The sequence below is a fragment of the Carassius auratus genome, chromosome 9 (assembly GCF_003368295.1).
Source record: "Carassius auratus strain Wakin chromosome 9, ASM336829v1, whole genome shotgun sequence".
NCBI classification, from domain to species: Eukaryota; Metazoa; Chordata; class Actinopteri; order Cypriniformes; family Cyprinidae; genus Carassius; species Carassius auratus.
Window position 1 is genome coordinate 21,043,747 of NC_039251.1, and position 23,724 is coordinate 21,067,470.

Sequence of the window (23,724 nt, forward strand, 5' to 3'; positions counted from 1 at the left end):
ACCTGGTCTCACAGAATTCCGTGAAATGTCCACGGGTCCTTAACTCAAAATCCGTGAAGCCATCACGGAATTGCCCCAAATTCCGTGACCCGGCCACGGATATTTCTCCAACGCAAGTCAATGACACTGACCTCCCGTGATCCACACACGGATACCCGTTTCAATGACGGAGTACAGAACTCGCTGAACGGACGTGCTTTCTCATTTGGAAACGCAACATTTGAAGTATTTGTTTCTTTTCCAATATCAAATGCCATAATGACATTAACCAGACAGCTGTTGTAGTTATTGCATTGTCCTGTCATCATAAAAATTACGTTTGTTTCAGTTACAAAAGTCCCGTGATGGCACGGACCTCCACAACCTGACCTCACTCACTTGTTTAGGAACTTACAAGCTTTTCGTCGACACTGTTGCAATGGCATGTAATTAACTTGGCATTTTTTCTCGTCCTGTCATCATAAAATCCAGTTTGATGGCGTTTTACACACATTTTGGCTATAGTCAGAACTAAAATCTGTGATAGGAGCACGGAGTGAGTCTGTGCTTAGATCACGGATAACTCTAACGCAAGTCAATGACACTCATCTTCCGTGGTCCGTACACGGATCGTTTCAGTGATGGAGTACAGACCTCACTCAATGGACGTGCTATCTCATCTGGAAACGCAACATTTGAAGTATTTATTTTTTTCAACACCAAATACCATGACCAACCTGACTGTTATTGTAACTATTGCATTGTCCTGCCATCATACAGATTCACTTTGATTCTGTTAGCCTAACTAAAATCTGTGATACGAGCACGGAGTGAGTCTGTGCTGAGATCACGGATAACTCTAACGCAAGTCAATGACACTCTTCTTCCGTGGTCCACACACGGAAACCCAGTCTCACGGCAGTTCGTGATTTTGTCACGTAATTTAATCTATTTATTCGTGGCAGGCACACGTTTATTTCCTTATTTTCATGATTGCAGCACGTTTTTTTAAACTAATGCATTTCAACTGGAGGCAATCTTTCGTGCATCAGCACAATATTTTCCTGATTAATTATTATTATTATTATTAATTTTTCACAGGACAACAGAAGAAACTCACTGAAACTTGAAAAAAAAAATCGGAGCTTAACTTACTGTACAAACTGAGCAACATACTGTATTGCTGGTGAAAAAAACACATTAAAACTTTTTAGCTGTAAAATGCGCAATGGTTCTTTTTTTTACTTTTTCATTGATTTTTATTTTTTTCATAGGCCTAGATTTATTTATTTTTTAATTACAGAATTCAATATCAAGTCCTTGACACATAACTGTAACACATTTTCACATTAAGAAACAATTTAGTTTAAATAAAAAGAACAAAAATATCTAAAATAAATAAATTATTTATTAGCGATAGGCTACAGATTTATTTTTTTTATTTATTTTTTTATTTTTTTACTTTAGACTCTAAAGTTAAAAGTTTTTATTAAGGCTATTGTAAAGGCTTCTTAAAAATGATGTCGCTGATGAGCCTCTGTCAGATTCTGTGATATGAATGTCCGCTAATGGTTTAGAATGAGCCCCGCTCGGCCGTGTTCTGGCTTACTGTAATATTTCACCTGTAATAAGACCGAAATAATATAATTAAAATAAAGAAATGAATGAATACATGATAACATCTAAATAAATGTTGATAGATTTAGCGTTATAGTTTTAAAAATATTAATAAACAGCAAATCAACACAGAAAGACCTAAATAATAATAATACATATTAATAAACAGCGCCGCCCCTCCCACTACGCGCATCACGCGCTGTGCGTCAACCCCAAAGCGTCAAAAACTGAAGCGTGGTCAAGCGCCTCTAGCGTCACTGACATGAGATGTTTATCGCTTTGAAATCACGTTCAAGAAGTCTCATTCAGCACACATCGCGATACTTTCCATCAGTTTGCAAGAGCCGCAGGTTGGGTGAGTTATACAGTCTATGGTGAGTAGTAGTAAATATGCTCTTTTAATGCCTGTCCTAAAAACGTATTCTGTCTTCTTTATTAATCAGATGAGCGCCTTATGTTTACTCTCTGTATTACATCGGTCATCCGAGGCTGTCTTTGAGTTTCATTGTGTTTAACTAAATGAACACAGCTGCTAACTGGTTAAACTCTATCGGTCACGTGACGTGACGTGCCACAGACCTGGGATCCGTTTTATATTCATTTCAGGTTCAAAGATGTAAGTTGTATTTGTAGTAAAATCATGGTAACCATGACACCTACAAAAGTAGGTAAAACCCAGTAAACAAGACATTTACCATGTTTTTTTTTTTGTTTTTGTTTTTTACCACAGTAACTGTAGCTTTACTGTAGTATAGTAATAGCACATTAATCACCAAATTAACTATAGTTGTACCACTGTAATGGTAGTGTTTTAATGTGCTTTTATATGACTTATTTCACAGTAATCACATTTACTGTACCATGCTTGTAATACCTTTTTAATGTAAAAAAAAAAAAAAAAAAAAAAAACATTTTTCCCATCTTGCAGTTCAATTCATATTTGTTTATATCTTAAATATTTTGCTCACAGATCACTATTAACATTCTGTATATAATTCTGTTTTATTTTCTTTCCCCTTGTATTAATTTTTAGCTGAAAAGACGTAAAGTAAGCAGTCACCCCAGTGGTGTTTGTGGAGAGGTATTCCTTCAGAAATGGAGAAGACAGAAAGCTGCAGAGGCAGGTTGGTCTGTGATAGTTTGTCCCTTTTATCAAACATTCCTGTTGTTATCATTTGCACAGCATTTTGTTGTTTCTTAAACTGTTGTACGGTCCAAATACCCACACTTGCCATCTTTGCACATTTCCTTTATTTGGCCCAAGTGAGCATGAAGATCACAATGTGTGTCGATCTTAACATGACAAAGTTCGTTTCAACTTTGTATTTTAAAAGAAACTTCTAAATGTCTTTTCAATAGTCCCTAATAATACATTTTAATGCGCTTTTCTAGAACCCAAAGCGCTAAAATTAGCGCCCTATTAACCCTATTAAAGATGACAATTTATTTTGTGGTGCTTCTAATTAAGTGATAAAAAGAAGTTACAAATGATGTACAAAATAAATATACTTTTCTGTGCACCAAGAAAACATGCAACACTTTGTTTTACTACTAAATTAGTCTCAATTTCTAATTATTATAATTAATATTTCACAAACATTGGAAAGTTTGCGTGACCTCTTGTTAAACCCCTGCAAAAAGTCTCACATTAATTCCAAAACATGATGCATGATGGGATACACTAAGCGTTGTATAGCGCTCCGGAGCAGTATTGGAGAGGTTTAGTGTGTGTTAAGGACACTGTGCTTTGGCATTATTAAGACCGGGGGACAGTCTCATAGTCACGTACACACACTCTCAAGTGAATAAGACCTCAAGTGTGGGTATCTGGAAGGGGAAAAGTCTTTAAAATGATCCCTAAATACAGTCCCACATCAAAGTCTTAATAATTCACTAATGCTTTCATGGTCTAAAAAATAATGTATGTAAGTAATGTATAAGTTAAAGTATATAGTAATGTATAAGTTGCATGTAATGAAATAATATTTCCTTTCTTTCTGTCTTACAGGATTGTTTGCAGATAATGCTGTTCTTCTTTTTCAGAAGTTTTTGGGGAGCCAACCCTCACAAACCTTCCTAAAAACTAAAAGAGCTATTACTGAGTCTCAGCGACTCTTGCCACGATCAGCTCTTCCCAGGTACATTTGTTTACTCATCAAATGCTCTGGTCTGAATCTTACTTTAAATTAACTTAATTATATGTTTAATGAGCAATATTGCTCATTGCACACAGAGTAAGATTATCTTGTTTCACAGAAGAGAAGGAAGACCAAGGAAATGATTTGCTCAGGATGAGAAATGAAGATGGTCATCTTGTGCTCAAGCAAACAGAAGTCCTCTGGTATGTGTGTGTTGAAGCAATGCTGTGTTACAGGACTTTATGATGATCTCTCACAGGACTGGTCATGTCAGCCGTAATTATTCTTTCCAATGTTTTTATATTTATTTTATTTTATTTGATACAGCTATAATAATTATAGCATGTTAGCAAAGTTTGACTGGAACATTTTTAATCTAAAGTTTTAAAAAAACACCACCTGTTATTCTTAAAAGCATACAAGTGTCATAAAAGTGGTTTAATTGATATAAACACCAATTGACATTATCTCACTGTTTTGTGAATGTTGTGTTATAAATTGTGAATTGATAGTTGATTGGTTTGAGCAAAGCCTTACACTGCACAGACTAAAACACATTTGTGAGAGAAGTCATTAGCTCTGGAGAAAGATTCTAGAGGAAGAAAACACATTTACTGCAACAATAGATGAATTCTAGAGTCTCTGAGAACTACACATGCTAATGGAGTCTCATGAGCAAGACCTTTGCCTCTGTAACTTTTTCTAAATTCTTGCATAATGAAATTGTTTATTGCAGTATTTTAACAATTTTACTTTGTACAGATGATCTCATCAACCAAATGAGGGGTTTTGACCAAGTGATGCTCTTGAAAGGAGTGAAAGAAGAGGATGTGGTAAATTGTCTTCAGAGAAAAAGCTTCTCAAAAGATCTTAAAACAGCTTGAAGAATGGTAAGTGTACAGTACTACAAGGGTCATAGTTACTCACCCTGCTAAAATCACACAGAACATAAGATGAGCTCTATGTCCATTAAACAACTTCATCTGGATTGTTTGTTTCACTTTGACCAGGTCTGGGATCTTAGGACTGAGAGATCTCACTGGCACCCAGTTAACCTCCATAGAGAACATTTATCAGAAGCGCTGTCTGGGTAGGGCAAGAAACATCATCAAGGATGCCTCTCACCCTAACCATGGACTTTTCACCCTCCTTCCATCCGGCAGGCGTTACAGGAGCCTACGCTCTCGAACTAGTAGACTCAGGAAGAGCTTCTTCCCCGAGGCTGTGACACTCCTGAACACCACACCACCAATCTAACCTGCACCTGCTCTTTACTGCACTGGTCACAGTACTTTACATACATGTATTGCACTACTCATATTTTGCACAGACTGCACATGGTTAAATCCATTACACTATAAACTGTCTAAAGCTGTTACTGTACAAGCACAGTAAACTATTTCTACAATAAATATAATTGCACTACTATTATTTTGCATATAATAAATTGTTAAACTATACTTTTGCACACTCATTCAACTGTATTTATTACCACTGTTCTCAAGTTCCTGCTATTCATAATGTATATATAATTCTTCTTTGCTCTGTTCATAATGTACATACAATCCCTACATTACATTCATATTTATATTCTGTATATACTCTGATCAATATTGTATATAGCAACTCCACTGTAAATTCTGTATATCATAGCTTTACTTACTCTGCACTTTTATGTATATAAAACACTATATTCTTGCACTTCTGGTTAGATGCTAACTGCATTTCATTAGCTCTGTACTTGTACTCTGCATAATGACAATAAAGTTGAATCTAATCTAATCTAATCTAATCTAATCTAATCTTCTGGCTGAGAACAAGCTACACCACATCAGTGCTGGATATCAACCAAAAGCTGTTTCCAGACACGAGAGAAGATCACGATGAAACCAGTTTAGATGTGTTGATAAGGAATCATTATTTTCTGAAACAGTATCAAATGTCTTATATGTATCACATGATCTGTATCACAGTTGACTGGATGGGACTGTGACTTTTAAGGACATTTCATCACTCATCTGTGTGAACTGATTAATATATGAGGTTAATGTATTTTTGATTATGAATAATTATTTTCCTTGAATCTTATTTGTCTTGATGCTACTTTATCATCTTTATAGTCTATGCTTCAATAAAATGAATATGACGAATATTGTGTTCTGAAGATTCTTGTTAAATACATCATTTTACTAGGTAGGCTCATATGTGTTTATTTTAGACTTGGAAAAACTACATAATCATTATTGGGATTATTTTTTACTTAAGACATAAAAATATTTGATCAGATTAATGACATCTGGGACATCAGTACACCAGAAAGTTATTATTGTTTATATTTAGTAACAAATGCCAATTGTTTTGTGAAAGAAAGGGAGTTACGAGATTAATTATTTTGCATTACAAGATGGTGCCATGGGCTTTATAGTTACAAACACTTGAGGGATAACTGAGAATGTAGCAGGAATGATCAACGTGGATCTTGTACTGCATTAAAACCAAGAGCACACACATTACTGATGTCCAGCACCTGAGGAGCAAGAGACAGGGGTGAGAGGACATTTTTACACTGATTTTCTGCTAATTAGTTATTAGTAATATATATATATATATATATATATATATATATATATATATATATATATATATGAATGAATTTGTCCTTGTGTAATAGTGAAGTATCACAATGTGTATACATTGTCCTTGATTACTGCTTAACAGTGGGGAATAGATAATGGCATGTTGTTGCAGGTTCATCCATTATATTTATTGATGTTTACTTCAAAAATCAAATAAATAATCTATTATTTTTATTATCAAAACATTTCTTTATAATTTTTCCATGTTTCATCAGATGGCCTCACAATGTCCTGTCAAAAGGTATAATAGCAATGATGTAAGAATTAGAAAACAGAGGACTGTGAAAACTGTCAGATATAAATGTGACTCAGCTCAGTTTGTTGTCCATGATGAGGAGAATACATATATGTAGGTTTTACTGCCCTTCTACCCCCAGGGGCCCAGTAGCACCCCCCGGAAGAGCCAAAAACTGTACATTTCAAATGGCTGTAAATCAGAGTCCAATTAACATATCAAAGCGAAAATCAGCATGATTACTACTTATGCTATGCTGATAAAATAATGTTGGGCACAGTTTTCAGAAATGAATGGAAAGGTGGCATAAAGGCATTTTACATATTGCATACTCTAAAATACTAAATTTCACCATGCCTCTCAAATATATCATAGTGGTTTACACAGTGAACATATTTATATGTCTAGTTTACCATTCAATATATTATTTATTTCATTTCGTTAATAAAACTTTTTAAACTACATTACCCATAAGCCTCCATCGTTCTATCTATGGAAAGGGAATACTAGGCGCTGTTTTTTGTAGTTCATTGAAGTTATTCTTAGGGTTAGTGTTAGGATCTCGGTAAAAAGGTGATTTTTCTCAACATAGAAACACCCAATGTTGACTTAATATATTTACTAATGTGATAATAGCAGCAAAACATACTTTTGTAACATGATCCGCTGTTTAATATGGCTTAAAAGATAATCCAACCACAGACAGTCCTGCGATGACAAGGGACATTCACAGCCAATGACATCAAAGCTGAGCAGCGTCATCACACTTCCTTAACCATTTATTGTCATTCATGAACGCTGTTTTCCGTTTTTCGGCTAAAGGGATAGATTGGTTAACAATAAATTAAATTTGCCACCTATTAGATAGTGTTTTATTAACGTCTACACCTTCTTCCAACAATAATGCAAATACAGAAATTATTGTTATTCAGCTTGACAACAATTTGGCAATATCGATGTGTACATGTGTGTGTACAACACGTGATGTGAACTGCACAGTCACAGTTGTATCTGATCTAACCAATAGATTCATTTCATTCAATTTAAAAGATAAATTTATTCCTGACCAAAGACAAGAGCATTTACTAATAAAAGGAAAGAGTGAAATTATTTAAATTATTTAAATTTGTTTCTGTGATTTGCCTTGCTTTACCAATTAATCTCTAGTAATAAAAACTGAAATAAAGCATAATGAACATACATAATTTTGTAAGAGTTTTCCAGTATTTATAGATATGTCAAACTCATTTAAAGACAAAGTGCGCATATTACTGCACTGTCACCAAGCTCGTTTTTAAAGAATAAAACTATGAAGAAAAAAAAAGGCAGTTATGTTGTAAACGTTAACATTTTTCAGTGTGCAAATTCTTTTATTAAAAAACAAAACATTATAAATATGGTATATATCTTTCAGAGAACACCGTAAAAATATACATTTTCTTAAAAGATTCTATTGACCAAAAAGTGATACAACACTTAATGTTTCAAACTCACAAAAAAACATCATGAAGACATGCATGTCAAGTGTGCAATATCATCTATAAAACTCAATCAGCAGAGCATCACGTAAACACTGATTGTCCGAACAATGGAAGAAAGATAAAGTGTTCAGGAAAACAAACACCTGCTACATAAAAATGCAGAAATATAACTTTAACAATAACATCATTCACTTCATGACTGGAACTAGGGGATTGCTGTGCATGAATATGTCCTTTACTAAAACTCCTGATCAGAACTGAAGCTTTTTTATGATAAAAGCACCAGAAGTAAAGTTTACTGTATGAAGCTTGACAAAGAGAACACAATGCTTTATCAATATGATAAATGCTATTTTTTAACTATTGTTGTCATCACTGGTTCTGTATACAGTACAGTATATGGGTTGCTGGAAGGTCACAATGTATTCATTATAAGGTTAATTAAAACAAAGTTACATCTTCTGCAGAAATCAAACCACTGCAAAGTCTTGAGTCACTGATCCAGGAACCATTTCTCTGTGTGTGTGTGTGTGTGGGGGGGGAGTTAAAGAGGTGAATCCTTGTGCATGACGGAGAACTACAGTGTTATCTGGAAACAATCCTGCAAGACAGAAAGGATAGAAATATTATGTAATTAAATGCAACATTACTGTGTTTTTTTTAGACCATGAAAGCATAATCTGCAAAGATGCTGTATAATTAAATGTTAAATGCATCCATTATTAAAAGCAAGTCATTAATAGCAATATCTAGTCATGGAGATCACGTATAGTGGGAACATGAACTGATGGGGCTTATTTGAAGTAATTTAATGAGAAGCCAATGAACAATATAAACTTTCTGACTGTGTGGGGCAACTGATTTTCCAATATTGTGATAGTGTCAGATGAGATTGTCCAGGGGCTTGTACAATATCATACAAGTGTTAAATTGAATTAGTGAATTATTAAGACTTTGACGTGCGACTGTATTTAGGGATCATTTTAAAGACTTTTCCCCTTTCCAGTTACCCACACTTGAGGTCTTATTCACTTGAGAGTGTGTGTACATGACTATGAGACTGTCCCCGGTCTTAATAATGCCAAAGCACAGTGTCCTTAACTCACACTAAACCTCTCCAATACTGCTCCGGAGCGCTATACAACGCTTAGTGTATCCCATCATGCATCATGTTTTGGAATTAATGTGAGACTTTTTGCAGAGATCTCACAGGAGGTCACGCAACTTTCCAATGTTTGTGAAATATTAATTATAATAATTAGAAATTGAGACTAATTTAGTAGTAAAACAAAGTGTTGCATGTTTTCTTTGTGCACAGAAAAGTATATTTATTTTGTACATCATTTGTAACTTCTTTTTATCACTTAATTAGAAGCACCACAAAATAAATTGTCATCTTTAATAGGGTTAATAGGGCGCTAATTTTAGCGCTTTGGGTTCTAGAAAAGCGCATTAAAATGTATTATTAGGGACTATTGAAAAGACATTTAGAAGTTTCTTTTAAAATACAAAGTTGAAACGAACTTTGTCATGTTAAGATCGACACACATTGTGATCTTCATGCTCACTTGGGCCAAATAAAGGAAATGTGCAAAGATGGCAAGTGTGGGTATTTGGACCGTACAACAGTTTAAGAAACAACAAAATGCTGTGCAAATGATAACAACAGGAATGTTTGATAAAAGGGACAAACTATCACAGACCAACCTGCCTCTGCAGCTTTCTGTCTTCTCCATTTCTGAAGGAATACCTCTCCACAAACACCACTGGGGTGACTGCTTACTTTACGTCTTTTCAGCTAAAAAATTAATACAAGGGGAAAGAAAATAAAACAGAATTATATACAGAATGTTAATAGTGATCTGTGAGCAAAATATTTAAGATATAAACAAATATGAATTGAACTGCAAGATGGGAAAAATGTTTTTTTTTTTTTTTTTTTTTTACATTAAAAAGGTATTACAAGCATGGTACAGTAAATGTGATTACTGTGAAATAAGTCATATAAAAGCACATTAAAACACTACCATTACAGTGGTACAACTATAGTTAATTTGGTGATTAATGTGCTATTACTATACTACAGTAAAGCTACAGTTACTGTGGTAAAAAAACAAACAAACAAAAAAACATGGTAAATGTCTTGTTTACTGGGTTTTACCTACTTTTGTAGGTGTCATGGTTACCATGATTTTACTACAAATACAACTTACATCTTTGAACCTGAAATGAATATAAAACGGATCCCAGGTCTGTGGCACGTCACGTCACGTGACCGATAGAGTTTAACCAGTTAGCAGCTGTGTTCATTTAGTTAAACACAATGAAACTCAAAGACAGCCTCGGATGACCGATGTAATACAGAGAGTAAACATAAGGCGCTCATCTGATTAATAAAGAAGACAGAATACGTTTTAGGACAGGCATTAAAAGAGCATATTTACTACTACTCACCATAGACTGTATAACTCACCCAACCTGCGGCTCTTGCAAACTGATGGAAAGTATCGCGATGTGTGCTGAATGAGACTTCTTGAACGTGATTTCAAAGCGATAAACATCTCATGTCAGTGACGCTAGAGGCGCTTGACCACGCTTCAGTTTTTGACGGTTGACGTCTTTGGGGTTGACGCACAGCGCGTGATGCGCGTAGTGGGAGGGGCGGCGCTGTTTATTAATTATGTATTATTATTATTTAGGTCTTTCTGTGTTGATTTGCTGTTTATTAATATTTTTAAAACTATAACGCTAAATCTATCAACATTTATTTAGATGTTATCATGTATTCATTCATTTCTTTATTTTAATTATATTATTTCGGTCTTATTACAGGTGAAATATTACAGTAAGCCAGAACACGGGCCGAGCGGGGCTCATTCTAAACCCATTAGCGGACATTCATATCACAGAATCTGACAGAGGCTCATCAGCGACATCATTTTTAAGAAGCCTTTACAATAGCCTTAATAAAAACTTTTAACTTTAGAGTCTAAAGTAAAAAAATAAAAAATAAATAAAAAAAATAAATCTGTAGGCCTATCGCTAATAAATAATTTATTTATTTTTAGATATTTTTTGTTCTTTTTATTTAAACTAAATTGTTTCTTAATGTGAAAATGTGTTACAGTTATGTGTCAAGGACTTGATATTGAATTCTGTAATTAAAAAATAAATAAATCTAGGCCTATGAAAAAAATAAAAATCAATGAAAAGTAAAAAAAGAACCATTGCGCATTTTACAGCTAAAAAAGTTTTAATGTGTTTTTTTCACCAGCAATACAGTATGTTGCTCAGTTTGTACAGTAAGTTAAGCTCCGATTTTTTTTTTCAAGTTTCAGTGAGTTTCTTCTGTTGTCCTGTGAAAAATTAAATAATAATAATAATAATTAATCAGAAAATATTGTGCTGATGCACGAAAGATGCCTCCAGTTGAAATGCATTAGTTTAAAAAAACGTGCTGCAATCATGAAAATAAGGAAATAAACGTGTGCCTGCCACGAATAAATAGATTAAATTACGTGACAAAATCACGAACTGCCGTGAGACTGGGTTTCCGTGTGTGGACCACGGAAGATGAGTGTCATTGACTTGCGTTAGAGTTATCCGTGATCTCAGCACAGACTCACTCCGTGCTCGTATCACAGATTTTAGTTAGGCTAACAGAATCAAAGTGAATCTGTATGATGGCAGGACAATGCAATAGTTACAATAACAGTCAGGTTGGTCATGGTATTTGGTGTTGAAAAAAATAAATACTTCAAATGTTGCGTTTCCAGATGAGATAGCACGTCCATTGAGTGAGGTCTGTACTCCATCACTGAAACGATCCGTGTACGGACCACGGAAGATGAGTGTCATTGACTTGCGTTAGAGTTATCCGTGATCTAAGCACAGACTCACTCCGTGCTCCTATCACAGATTTTAGTTCTGACTATAGCCAAAATGTGTGTAAAACGCCATCAAACTGGATTTTATGATGACAGGACGAGAAAAAATGCCAAGTTAATTACATGCCATTGCAACAGTGTCGACGAAAAGCGTGTAAGTTCCTAAACAAGTGAGTGAGGTCAGGTTGTGGAGGTCCGTGCCATCACGGGACTTTTGTAACTGAAACAAACGTAATTTTTATGCTGACAGGACAATGCTATAACTACAACAGCTGTCTGGTTAATGTCATTATGGCATTTGATATTGGAAAAGAAACAAATACGTCAAATGTTGCGTTTCCAAATGAGAAAGCACGTCCGTTCAGCGAGTTCTGTACTCCTTCATTGAAAGGGGTATCCGTGTGTGGATCACGGGAGGTCAGTGTCATTGACTTGCGTTGGAGAAATATCCGTGGTCGGGTCACGGAATTTGGGGCAATTCCGTGATGGCTTCACGGATTTTGAGTTAAGGACCCGTGGACATTTCACGGAATTCTGTGAGACCAGGTTGGCCAAATAATAGCTACTGAAGATGAAAGTTACACTTACCACATAATAAAGATAAATTACAGAGCAATTTGTTAGAAAAACGAGAACTAATTAGACTACCATAGTGAAAAAAAAAAAAAAGTATTTGAAATAAATTTTGTGCTAAGTATACTACAAAAGCAATTGCATTATTTATGTGTGTTAAAAATACTCTGCAATACTTTGGTGTACTTCTCTGGTATAACTATTTTGTACTCGATGCACTTTAATTGTGCGGAAAGTAGTGCTGAAGTCCAACTAAAGATATACTTAAGTGAATTTGATTTTGCCGTGGCACTATTGCAAGTACTTCATGTACACTTTAAATGCTGTATATTGCATTTAAAGACTGATATTATACAGAGGTCATACCTTATACTTAAATCCTTATTAAAAGTATTAAAATACATTTTAAGCATAATATTAAGAAATGTGCATTGTACAATAAAGAAATACTCATAAGGTTTAATTATCATTTTATATCAGTAGGAATTAATTTATTTGTGGATAAATGTCAATGATTTGAAACTTACTCAGTATGAAATAAATTTATTTGAAATAAATTATGTCATAAGATTTTTATTTATTATTATTAATTTGTATTTATTTATTTTTACTAGGGTAACAAACTGCAAACTTAAAGAATGGCTATAAGAACCGATATTCAACCCTCTTTGTTTAACTTCCTTCATTTTTGGTTGAACAGAGAAACAAGCGACAACTAAAAGTCACAAAAACAGTGTAACACAGTACTGTAAAGTGCTTTAACAAGGATGTAAAGTGTGTTAATTGGGGGGGGGGGGGGTTCACCTCATAATCCATACAGGCATCACACAAGTGCAAATGGACACTCACAAGTTTACTGCACAGATTTACTGCCCTATGCTTAATTCTCTTTCTCTGGGTGGGTTGGGAAACATCTAGACGAGGTTACGTTGGCTTCCACACACACCACCAGTCTTTAACCCACACACACTAATTAAAGTGAGTGAAGATGACACTGTCAGTGCTGTTGTATGTTCTTGTTAACTGAGCAGTTGTTGATGTCACTCTCTTAACATCATCAGATGCCCAACACACCAGGGATTCACAGAGTACTGGGTTCAAAGTTAAATTATTTAATTTTTTCTTAAGTGTATTGCACTAGAGAATCGTCCACTTTCATACGACATGCTTAGTTTTTGCCCTGATTTACTGTGCACAAAAGTAACTAAATTGTAAAGTGACTTTGTTTGTCAGTTTGTTCAAGCAAAACTCCAGAGAGGCTGAGATCTACACTCTCACAAATGTGTATCTTTTCCTCTTCCTCATTCCTCCACCAGACACGTTGACTCCATAAGTCAAATGGGTGGTTATGATTATTCACAGACAACACAGGAAGAATAGAGCTCTCCGCTGGTGTACCGACTGCCATTGGCTATCCTAAACAGATCTGAAACTCAGAACTGTGGTTTCATTCTGTTCAGATATTAGCCTAGGAGAAAAAGAGAGAAAGACAGAGAGAGAAAGGGCAAAAGAGATCAAGGTTTGACTGCTGAGTGGTAACATCCACAGGTTAAGCTGTGGCCTATAACATAACAGACCAAACCTAATCATAGCAAGATCATCTGTTTTTTAAAAGCACAACAGCACCGTTACAGATTTTAATCAGCACTTGGGGACACCAGCAACACAAAACAGCCTTTTTGATTAAGACTGATTTATCAGATTAAGGAAATATGAGGGCTTGGAGTCATTCTATTTAAATGGGATTCACAGCAGAAAATCCTGTTTCATGCTAACGTGGAGAGCAGTTCCCAAAGTCGTATCACTACTTCCATCTCACTCTCTCTCTCTCTCTCTCTCTCTTCCTCAACTCAACTGTCTTGCTGTCTTCTGTCTACATGGCAGCTCCCTTCTAAAGGGAGCGGGGAAGTCGTGGCCTAATGGTTAGAGAGTCGGACTCCCAATCGAAAGGTTGTGAGTTTGAGTCTTGGGCCGGCAGGAATTGTGGGTGGGGGGAGTGCATGTACAGTTCTCTCTCCACCTTCAATACCACGACTTAGGTGCCCTTGAGCAAGGCACTGAACCCCCAACTGCTCCTCGGGCGCCGCAGCATAAATGGCTGCCCACTGCTCCGGGTGTGTGTTCACAGTGTATGTGTGTGTTCACTGCTCTGTGTGTGTGCACTTTGGATGGGTTAAATGCATAGCACAAATTCTGAGTATGGGTCACCATACTTGGCTGAATGTCACTTCTAAAAAAAAAAAAAAAAAAAAAAAAAAAAAAAAAAGTCCTAAAGTTCTAAGCATCATAATTGAAATTGAACATCAAAAACAGGCCTAGATCTAGTTTTTAATTTATTTATTTTTTATAATAAAGGATGTACATTTTGGAATTCCAAAAATGTGTTAAATTAAACTGTGAGAGCTCTTAATGTTGGATGAAAGCATAATCTGATTAAACAAAGTACAAATTAAATACAAATGATCGAGTAATGTATATATTTTTGCAAAAGAGTAGTGTGGCAATCTGTGGAGCTTTGTGTGGATTTTTGAGAGTGCCAATTTTTCGTGGTTTTTTTTTTTTTTTTTAAATATATTTATTTAAATTTAACTTGTTGCTGTGGTTGGTCTTTTTCTTTAAGAATATATTTGGTGCGTTAGTCAAAGTTATTTCAGAAGGCAGCTATGCTGTAGGTTATGTGTAGTATATCGGGTCAATTCTATGTGGACAGCAAGCTCTGAGATTGGTCTGCTAGAACCCGTCCCTCCGTATGTGCTTGAGTTTTTTATATGTTTATGTGCACTTTAATGTATTTTAATGTTACACCTTCTTATATATAATTAAACAAAGCAAAGATCAAGTGTCTTATTTATTATACTACATAGGAGTATACATCATAGTTGTCCTCGATCAATAATGTTGATCTGCCTTGGTACAAGTGCTTGTGGAGATTGAAAGAATGCCATCTTCTCTTGTTCCGTTGTTGTCTCCTTTTTGTAGTTTTAATGAATGATTTGATATTTATTTGCCACTGTCACGGCTATAATGCTTCTCTGATGAGCCCCTTCTTCTTTGACTTTTGTCGTAGTACTGCAGGTTACACCAGCAACATGCCCGTGGAGACTGCATACTAGCGGTTTGCATGTATACTTCACGTCAACGTGGACAACAACGCAGAAGTATAAATGAAAACTGATGCATAGCCTACGGCGTAAAGGCTAAGGCGTATCTCCAACGCAGAAATATAAATCAGCCTTAACTTTTAAGACTAGTCTAAACCTTTAATGCAACCAGCATCTAGGTATGCAGCCTACTAGGTTTCGGAACTAAATTTACGTCTCTCTCCTTATCTCTCTCTTTGTTCCTGTTTAAATACATGCACACACACTACTGAACATCCACATTAACCCTTGACCCCTGAGGTCATCTGATAGAGTTCAGTTTGATCCTCTAATTGTGACACTTGGCATACTCTCTCATGCCTGATCACACTCTTTCTGTCTCAGTCTCTTCCTTTCTCACAAACATGCACAAACACACGCGCTGAGCTCACTGACCTTTTCTGACATACGGTTCCCAGGGGGTTGAGTTTGTCTTCTAATCTTCGGTTTAGAAAAATCGGATGTGTAATATGGTATAACAGGTCATAGTTAATGGACTGGGTGGAAAACATGAAGGACCCCAGTGGGCTTCTCAGTTTGCAAAACTACCAGGTTCTTGCAAATTAATGCCAATGCCATAGTGATGTTGACGTGACATTAATCATACCCAGTGACCTGAAATAACGTTCGCGAGGATCACTATGCAAACGTCCGGTCCCGCCGTCTACCACACTACGCACACAAAAAGACACATGGTGTCCAGATTGGTACACACACTTACTCTATCTCAGACAAACGCACAATGTTTGATAGGTACAAACAAGTGCTTTATGTACATGACATTCTGTGCTTTATCTTGCTTGTTTTTCTTGCCCGATTGTGTTTATTTGCCCGGCTGTGAGGTGAAAGCATGTCTGGTTCCCACTGGGCTGTTGTGCTTTCTTCAGGTCAGCCATATTTTGCTGGTGAGAGTTTGAGCTGGGGTCCACTCCGCTACACCGCTTACTATTGTTCTAGTCGAAAAAAGTTCACAGATTTCATAATCTACCGGAATCATCCACTCTGAAGCAGGTTACATGAGAACTGGCTGCTGTTTTGCTGCTCACAGTTTAAGGTTTGAAGGTATTTGTTGGGTAAATGTTTTCTTTGGCCCAGTTATGAAGCATGTTAAAGGACTGTCTAGATGTTTTACTTTATATTGATAGGCATCCTCAGGTTTGAGGTGTTAACAGTGTCTTGCTGTGTGAATAGGAGATCGACTTCTATTAATGTTTATTGTCTTAAGCATTGTACATGGCTGTTTAACACTAAGCCGTTAAGACATTAATGCATCTAAACAACAACGGATTTAGCCATCAGGGAATCCTGGAAGACATTAACTGTGCTCCAAATCCTAGTAAGCCTGCTGTTTGCTGCCTATGTAGGCACCTTTACAACCTTCATGGAGCCTCGTAAGAGACCAATTTGTTAATTCTACTTTTCCAACAACTTAATGAACCACAAAATAGCACTTTAAATAGGACAGCTGAGATAGTTTGTAGTTAGCATGTTGCTAAGCTAACTGCATAATAACAGTTAGCCATAAATACCATGTAGAAATATTGTTTAATTACCAATTTCTCATAGATAATTTTAACTATTGAATAAAATATAATTGCTTTTATATAGTGAAGTGAAGTGACATTCAGCCAAGTATGGTGACCCATACTCAGAATTTGTGCTCTGCATTTAACCCATCCGAAATGCACACACACAGAGCAGTGAACACACACACACTGTGAGCACACACCCGGAGCAGTGGGCAGCCATTTATGCTGCGGCGCCCGAGGAGCAGTTGGGGGTTCGATGCCTTGCTCAAGGGCACCTAAGTCGTGGTGTTGAAGGTGGAGAGAGAGCTGTTCATGCACTCCCCCCACCCAGAATTCCGTCCGGCCCGAGACTAGAACTCACAACCCTTCAATTGGGAGTCCAACCCTCTAACCATTAGGCCACGACTTCCCCCCAATATAATGAATATTTGTCTTGCTACTTTTATTGAAAATAAAATGAGCAGTCCTCATCAAACTGCAAGCATAATATGGTCAAAAGTGGTATAGACTCCTTGCAGATGTGGCGTAATCTCAATTTGTTGGACCTTGTTTACATCAGGATACAGTCTTGTTTTGAATGGATTGTAAGAATACGGGGTGTAAATGGCTTTACGGTCCTGCTCAGAATCCCAGGGGTTTGTTGGGTAATGTGGACACAGAAAAGACAACTCACGCATTGCTGCCAGGTGACACACACATCTGTGTGTTTACGATGTCTCCTCAGGAGGTCACAGAGATTAATGAACCTGAAATAACTCCTGTTAGCAGGTGAGAGAGAGAGAAGGGGTTTCCAGGTGTGAAGTGGAGGAGGAAAAGAATAGAAGGACAGATGGAGAGATAGAGAAGAGCACGCAGAAGGGCATCGCCATTGATTAAATTAATCAGTAATACACTCCACTCCTTGTGTGTGTGTGTTTTCTGGGAGTGTTAGGCTTCATCCACATGAAGCCAGTGCTTTCCCTATCGGAATATATATATATATTTTTTTTTTTCTCATCTCAAGAAAAATCTACTTGAAGCCACAAAACTGACACAAAACAATGTATTATACATGCCAGACCATTATGTGGCACTGTAATTCTGCCACAGACATAGGCTAAAAATGGAGAAGAAGACTTGGACTATGCAAATAAACCTAAATGAACATGGACAAATACATTATCATTAATTATTAATCAGTTGTTTTTTATTTATGTTAGTTAATAAAAAGACAATCATTCAGTCCTTGTTCATGGTTTCTTTCTTTTATGTGACGTTGCGGTGTCTGACCAGAGATGAGACGTGGGCTGATGACGTCATCGTTTCAGAAGATTCGCTGTCCAAACGAAAATGCAAGTGCAGCGTTTTCAGATTTATTCAGTTTGGGACCCGGTTTAAAAAAATATCGGGTTTCACTCTCCCAAAATGCTGGATCCGTGTGGACGAAACACCTATATGATACTAAATTTAAGTGTATACAGCCAAACACGTCTCTGTGTGGACGGGGCCTAACTTTCTCTACCAAGAAGTAAGCTAAAGAAATTATTGTATATGGTACACAATTTTGGGTTGGAGTTTTTAGTGAAAGAAGTTTCTTTTGTTCGCAAAGCTGTATTAAAGATTTCATATAAAAAAGCAATATTTTAAAATATTATTACATTTTAAATTAAATGTTTTCTATTTTCACATATTTTAAAATGTGATTTATTTCTATGATGCAAAGCAGAATTTTCAGCAGCCATTACTCCGGTCTTCAGTGTCACAATATCCTTCAGAAGTCATTCTAATATGTTGATTTGGGGAATATTATGTTGAAAATAGATGTGCTAATTCATATTTTAGTAGAAACCATGATGCTTTTTTTAAGTATTATTTGATTGATAAAATAACAGCATTTATTTGAAATTGAATTGTTTTGTAAAATTCTTTACTGCCACTTAACAATAATTAAATGCATCCTTGCTGAATAAAACTATCAATTTCTTAAATAAATAAATACAAATGATAATAAATTATTGACCTCAAACTAGTGACATCTGAAAATATTCTTAAAGCTGAGGTGCTACTAGATGTTAAACTAAACTCTGGGGAAAGCAGCCTACAAATTGCTTTTACAGTTGTCTCTACATATTAAGTTGGGATAGAATAAAGTCTTTTAACATCCCAAAAATTGTTCAGCTGAGTCCTAAATCTTCAATCATTCATCAAATACAGGTTTTAGAAGAGCTGGCCAAGCAGAATGGAGTTCCCTCATGTATTTCTAACATTACAGTGCACAAGGAAATTGCACTTTTAAATCCTCTCCTCGCAGTTCACTTTTCATTCTTTCTTCGCCCTCTCTCCATCTCTAAAACCCATGACCTGGAGCAGAGAGCAGGGATGAAACAAGACTCAAAACACTGGCTGGCTCTCTCTGTGTCAATTAAATGCTTGTGTGCTGAAAGAAGGAGAGATAGAAAAACAGAATTGATTGACACTTTGGAGTTAATCCCCATATCAAGGACTCCTGGAGAGACGGGATACACTTAGAGCACAGGGGATCAACGACGGGAGTGAAAGAGAACGAAATCAAGGAAGGAAAGGAGAGAAGACGGAGGAAGGTATCAGAATACATTATGGACACACACACACACACACACACAGATCTATCCATCTTTATTCCCTCTCTCTGTGTGTCTCTGTCCAGGCTCCAGGGGGGATGGACGCTGCTGTCCGTGCCTGAGGTGAAGGCCCCACGCTGGGCAGAGGATGCAGCAGTGGTGGGGTTGGAGGTCTGGTGGTATTGCTGGTGTCCTGCTGAACAAAAGGTCTCTATGAGTGAAACACATAACAGCATTTTAATGAGCCACATCCTGTTAATATTTTAACACTCAGTTAGGACTCTTCCAGGCTCGGGGCTGCAGGGAGTGGAAAGAAAGGTGCTTGTAGAGATGGTAACGTGCAATAAATTGAGCTCCGAGCTGCATGACATGAATTTTTAAGGTTTAATCACAGTGGATAGGGTTCGGTTCCTATAGGGTTCAGTCTGTGAAATTGAACTAATGTGTTTGTCTCATATGTATCTGTAAATATTGTTCATTTCATTGCGGCATGCTCCGAAATGGAAAATAATTGGAACATATCTGCAAAATGAAATATAGTGTTTGCATGTGAAGGAAAGGAAATGAACTGGAATTACACTCAGACTAGACTGGAATTACAAGTAGAAGTAGTCAAGAAGAAAGAAGAAGAAGAATGAAGGTGGAATTCTTGTTTCTGTCTCTAAAGGGATTAGCAGAGGAAGTCATTTACCCATCAGCCCCTGCGTGGTAGAGTGAACGGCCACTGGTGTGGAACACTGCTCTTGAGGCACACCCACCAAAGAGGATCATGGGATACTTATTCAAAGCTACAACAATAATGAATTAATTGGAGTGATATTTTATTCATTTATTTGCTTATTTACAAAATTGTACTTGATTGACAACGTACCAGCATTAGCAGGAAAGTTCCTTCAGAAGTGAAACATTTATCTCGGTCCTGTCTGTAATCCATCCCTCTGGTTTTGTTGTCTTCAGGTTGAAGTTGAGACTCCTCTTTTGTCCTCACATGTCACAACACCGTTAACCAGCAGCTGCTGCAGAAAGGCCTCATGGGAAGGCCTCCCCTATACCTGTGCTAAAAGCTTTTCCTTCAGGTGTGTGTGTGTGTGTGTGTGTGTGTGTGTGTTAACCTTTGACAGCACTGGAGTTCAGATGCGTTAACACTGACTCTCTCACCTTGTTTGAAAATAGTTAAAGTGAAGGAGAAGAAAGGAAAGAAAGGGAGAAAGAAAACAAAAACAGAGGAAATCAAGGGAACAGACCCTTGGGCAGACACTTTTTTCCCCTCGTTCAAAGGATCCGCCGGATCAGCCGGAGACTTCATGTGAAACCTGATAATGTCAGTGGTCATAGAAGCATTTACAGGTGGCATACACATTACTCTCTGTCACTTTTCCTCGCTCCCCACCCCCCTCTCCTTCTGCGAGACAGAAAATCACAAATGCTTTTCTTTCCCTCGGGAAGACTTTGTTCTGAAGTGCTCTGGGATCATTGTTGTGGCTCTCCTTCAAGCATGTTTCATTTTTAAACAGTTTCCTCTCTGTGATCTCAGATCTGCTCCTCTCTCTGAGAAGGCCGATAAACAGACAAACTATTTAACCGGCGCAAGACAAGAGATTTTTAGAATGATCGCAAGTCAAAGCCATATGTTCTCCACTCTCTTTCTCTCCCTCTCGCTAATGAGTGTATTTCTCAGCTCCTCGGCGGATTAGGCTCGCAAAGAAAGAGCGGAGGAAAGAAAAGATCCAATTGAGAGACGGCGAGGTCCGCCGAGCTCAATGGAAGAGAAAAGCGGGCGAGAAAAAGGGGCAGAGAGGTAGAATGGCATGATCTGCAGGGGGCAGACCCTCACTCCAGGACCTTCCTCTCTTTCTGTCGTCTCTTTTCCCCCCTGTCCTCCTCCGCTCTGCCTTTGGGATTCGAATGCAGTCTCATTAGTTTTTATTGGATTGAAATGTTTCGCGAGGTCTGCGCTCACGTAGAGTTTGGTGGTGGGATTCGAGAGGCTAAGAGTGCGCCAAATAAGTTGTATCCTTTTGCCTTTCTATAGCTCGGCTTTTCACAAGCTCATTCCCATCCCTCCTTCTGCGCCCGCTAATTGTGCTGTCGTCTTCACGCTTCAGTTTGCGGTGAAACTGCTTAGAAGTTCAAATAAAGGAGCCGTTTTCTCTCTCTGCACACTTCAGTTCTCTGTTCGTGCTTTTCTGAGCGCAAATTGATGTGTTTGACTCTCATGAGAGACTAAGGGAATGGGGACACATTTTAAATATTTATTTATGTCCAGCTTATTAAGACAATGCAAAATTCAGTGCATAAGTAGTACATTTGCTACATGGAATTACATATGCATGTGTCAATAATTTTAAACAGCAAGTGCTAATAAAATGAGATTTAAAATTGAAAATCTTCTCATTCTGTTGAATTCTCCAAAATGGTTCTTATTTTCAAATGAACACAAATATTAATGTTTATTATTATTATTATTATTATTATTATTATTATTAGCTAGATGATATTACAAACCAATTTTATTTTTTTACGTAATAATGTCCTTCTCTTAAAGTTGCTTACGAGGTCTGTCTCAGTCTCCTGCTATTGTGTTGTTTCCTGTGCTGGCTCCTGTTATCAGTGGAGATCTGCCTCTGCAGCTTTCTACAGCCTGGGACAAAAACACAAAGAGCCACTATACACACACACACCTACTCACAAGCACGCATTCCCAGGCTTTCCCCAGTTCAGTGTATATTGGGTGTATATACGGGTGTTTCAACAACTATGGGCACTTGGCATTTTAGGAAATAAACTCTCTTAAAACATTTTTTTACAGTGTCACAATTTTTTATTATTATTTATTTTAATAAGAGTGTCCAACATGGGAAATCTCAGAGTAACTTAATAATAATAATTAAAAAATAATAATAATAATGATTTGTTGTTTTTTGTTTTTGTGGTGGCTCCCACCCCGCATCCTCTGCTTTGCCTTTGGGATTCAAATACCATCTCATTCGTTTTAATTCTATCTAAATATTTGGATTGAAATTGATTGGATTGAAATGAATACAGATTTCCTGAAACATTTCCACACTGTCAATTTAACTACATCTTAAATTATATATTCCATTTACTGACATAATGGAAATGATGGAAATAGTTTATTTAAAGATGTTAATTATATGATGGATGTTATTTTTATAATTGGAAATTTGGGATAGTGGGAAAAATAACAACGCAAAAGTATACCTAAAATAATAATATGTTGAAGGAATTTTTATAAATTTAACATTTAATATGTAAGTTAAGAAATGCACAAATGAAATTCTTATATAGTAAGTATTTTGAATACTACATTGATCACTGTGATGTCTTAACAATATAATTGTCCACATGAGAGTTCAGTGTAAGCACAGGCAAGACATAGACAAAGGCCTTTTTCTTACAAAGATAACAAACACACACACACATACACACAAAGACAACACCCCTCCCCTGCCAAACTGCCCCTCGACCTCCCCTCTCACCCCCAAATCTACCTTCATTGTCTCTAATCCCATCCCAAGATGTTATCAGCTGTGTGTGTGTGTGTGTGTGTGTGTGTGTGTTATCTGCTGCCCTGGTTATCTTAAATAGGTCAAAACAGTGCTGCTACCGGTAACTTTCACCTCAGGTTAAACATTTTCATACTCGTAAGCGTGCAGACACACGCGTTTAAACACCCTGGCAAAGTGTTCAGACTCTTTCTGAAAATTACGGCCGACCTCTGCGGCATTCATCCCACTGCCATTATGACGTTACCTCTCACTTGTTCACTGGGATTAAACCCTGAGAACTGATTACTCTTATTTCTTTTTTGTTCCGTCGTCCACTCACCCTTGTTTTCTTTTCTCTTTTTCTCTAGCTAATAAGGATGACATGACCTAATCTAGGATCAGCACTCTTACCGCACTAGTT

At 36.8% G+C, this 23,724-nt stretch overlaps 1 long non-coding RNA gene across 1 annotated transcript; it reads left to right on the forward strand.

Moving 5' to 3' along the window:
* The first annotated feature begins 18,541 nt into the window (after window positions 1–18,541).
* LOC113109365 (uncharacterized) lies at window positions 18,542–22,079 on the forward strand. Its single transcript, XR_003292944.1, has 5 exons — window positions 18,542–18,722; window positions 19,409–19,794; window positions 19,881–20,001; window positions 20,752–20,870; window positions 20,968–22,079. It is a non-coding gene; the product is annotated as an uncharacterized LOC113109365 (long non-coding RNA).
* Window positions 22,080–23,724: the final 1,645 nt, after the last annotated feature.